Genomic DNA, 2969 nt, shown 5'->3' on the forward strand with positions numbered 1-2969 from the left:
GGAAGGGAAGGGAAGGGAAGGGAAGGGAAGGGAAGGGAAGGGAAGGGGAAAGAAAAAAAAAATCAGTCAATTTCTCACTCTCACCTGTATTGACCAGTAATTGTCCAAATTTTTTTATAGTAGTTGAGGATCCTGGCTGTCAACTCCACTTTTCACATCTTCAGTGTAATGCATTCATTTACTTCCATAGCAATGTTTCATTCCCTTTCCCACTAGTAATACAGGGCTAGCTAAAATAATTTGAATGTTCTGCTCCCTCTTGCCAGATGGGAATATGAGCTCTTATCACATCACATAAAGCAATTTTCACAACAAAACCACCACTTTTCTTTTCCTAAATGGAAGCAGATTGATATCTACCATACCATTAAACAGTAAACTGATGCCAACATTAACATTTCTTTTTCTGCTGATTAAGGTTTCCCTTCACACCAGACATTGAAGGATTATGAATCATATGAATACCATAAAATCAAAAGTGCTACTGAACAGTTTAGTCCTGAGAGAAACCTACAAGCAAACTCTGCAGTGGAATAAAATGGAAGACAAATACATTCCTAAGAGAAGGATCCAAGTTTGTTTTCTGTATACCCATAGCTGCTGCTGCTGCTAGAAAGAAAGCAGGAAGGAGAATTAAGGAAATTCAAAAACTACACAGAGCCTTAAGTTACAATGAGTATGATCATTTTTGATACCAAAGAGAACAAATAATTGCATTACAGAAAATAACAGCAAAGCAATTAAAATTGGAATTTTACAAAATTTCTTGCAGCAATTCCTTTAAGAAATCCCTCATTGCCAGCCATGCTGAGAATTTTACTTGCAACCATCTTCACTGAGCAAAAACCTGCCTTCTCACTGATTGGCAAATATTCCCAAAAGTATTGATGCACTTAGAAATCAGTAGTGGTCAGAGCTCTTTAACCTCATAATGACTTTAATACAATATCATTACACCTTGAAGACCAATACCAGCAAAGCAGAGGAAAGAAGAGACAAATAAAACCTGTATTTTCATAACCACTCAAGTTTTTCTAGATTTACTACTAAACTAAACCAAGATATTTCTGCATGACATTTAGCTCAGTAAATGCAACATATATGCAATATATATGCAAAATTTATACAACATCTTTAGCATTCATAATGCCTGATGAGAAAAAATAAAGAGAACAGAAAGAAACTCTCCTCAGTTAATGGACAAGGGGAAATAGGTTTAGACTTAAAAACAAGAAAATCCACTTAAACTGATGGAAAAATATTCTTACTACTAGAATGGTCAAACACAAGAACAGCTCACACAGAGCAGTTGTGGATCTCCTGGAATATCTCCTTCCTGGAGGATATTCAAAACCCAACTGGGTGCACCCTGCTGTAGTCAGCTCTATTTTGAGCAGGGGGGTTGGACTAGACTTTCTCCAGAGCTTCCTTCCGATATCACCTCTTCTGTGATTCTGTGAGCCCAAACAGTTACTTATCTCCACATGAAGTAGTATTTCTATCCTGCCCTCACTCTAATAGTTTTTTTGTTCCATATCTTTAGGTAGTACTAAACAATCTCTCTTGCTGCTGTTCCCAAGAAAAACTTCCCAAGTTTCACACCGTAAGAGCAATTCAAAGATCCAAAATTGTTCAAAAACAATTCACTGATGGTCAGGTTAACAAGACACCATTAAGAAAAAATACTAATTTTAGTAGCATAGGGTTGCCCCACTGAAATGCTTACATGCATTTTGTTGTACACAGGAAAAAAACATCAACCACTGTGGAAGTAAGCTAAGCCAAGATTTCAGCAAAACATTCTCCATAGGCAGAAAGTGATTCTTTATCAGCAAAGAATTTTTATGGTAGAACAATCTCTTTTGACTTGATGTGGAATTTGAGGCCCAGTTTCTTGCGGATGTAAAAAATCACAGCTCTTCAGACCAAACACCCTCACTACATCTTTCCCTGACTAGGAACACTCTGCTACACTACTGTTTCCAAAACCTCAGTACACTCACACAGACTCTCTCCCTTTGAAAATGGTACATTCACTGCTAGAGCATTCCTACTTGGAGGTTCTGTGCTCTTTGTCTTCCTTGACTACAATTCTAAACACAGAAAATCCAAATACATATGAGCAATCCAGATGCATCCAAAGCCAACATAAGCACTGGATGGGACCAAACAGAAAGTCAATGTTTCCCAGATACTGTCATTAAATCAGACAGATTTGATGCCTTATTTTGGAACAATGGATTCAACAATACTGCAGGATTCATGTGTCCATATATGAGTAAGAATGAGGTAGAAAACAACAGTGTTGTGGTTTAACCCGGCCAGCAGCTAAACACCACACAGCCGTTCGCTCACCCTCCCCCCTCCCTCTCTGGGATGGGGGGAGAGAAATGGGAAAGTGAAGCCTGTGAGTTGAGATAAAGACAGTTTATTAAGACAGGAAAATAATAATAATAATAATAATAATAATAATAATAATAACAATAGTACTACTACTAATAATGTGTACAAAACAAGTGATGCTCAGTGCAATTACTCACCACCCACTGACCGATGCCCAGCCTATCCCCGAGCAGCCGCCACCCCCACCCCGGCTAGCCACCCCTATGTATTGCTCAGCATGACATCAGATGGTATGGAACACCCCTTTGGCCAGTTGGGGTCAGCTGTCCTGGGTCTGTCCCCTCCCAGCTCTTGCTGCACCCCCAGCCTGCCCACTGGCAGGACAGAACCAGGAGCTGAAAAGTCCTTGGCTTAGTGTAAGCACTGCTCTGCAACAAGTAAAACATCAGTGTGTTATCAACATTATTCTCATCCTAAATCCAAAACATAGCACCCTTCCAGCTACTAGGAGGAAAATTAACTCTGTCCTAACTGAAACTAGGACAGACAGCTAATTGTTTTATTTTGCTTTTAAATAGTTTTACATTGTTTTATTTTGCTTTTAAATGGTTGTTGTTGTTCCCCCC

This window comes from Oxyura jamaicensis, chromosome 2, assembly GCF_011077185.1.
Source record: "Oxyura jamaicensis isolate SHBP4307 breed ruddy duck chromosome 2, BPBGC_Ojam_1.0, whole genome shotgun sequence".
Classification (NCBI taxonomy): domain Eukaryota; kingdom Metazoa; phylum Chordata; class Aves; order Anseriformes; family Anatidae; genus Oxyura; species Oxyura jamaicensis.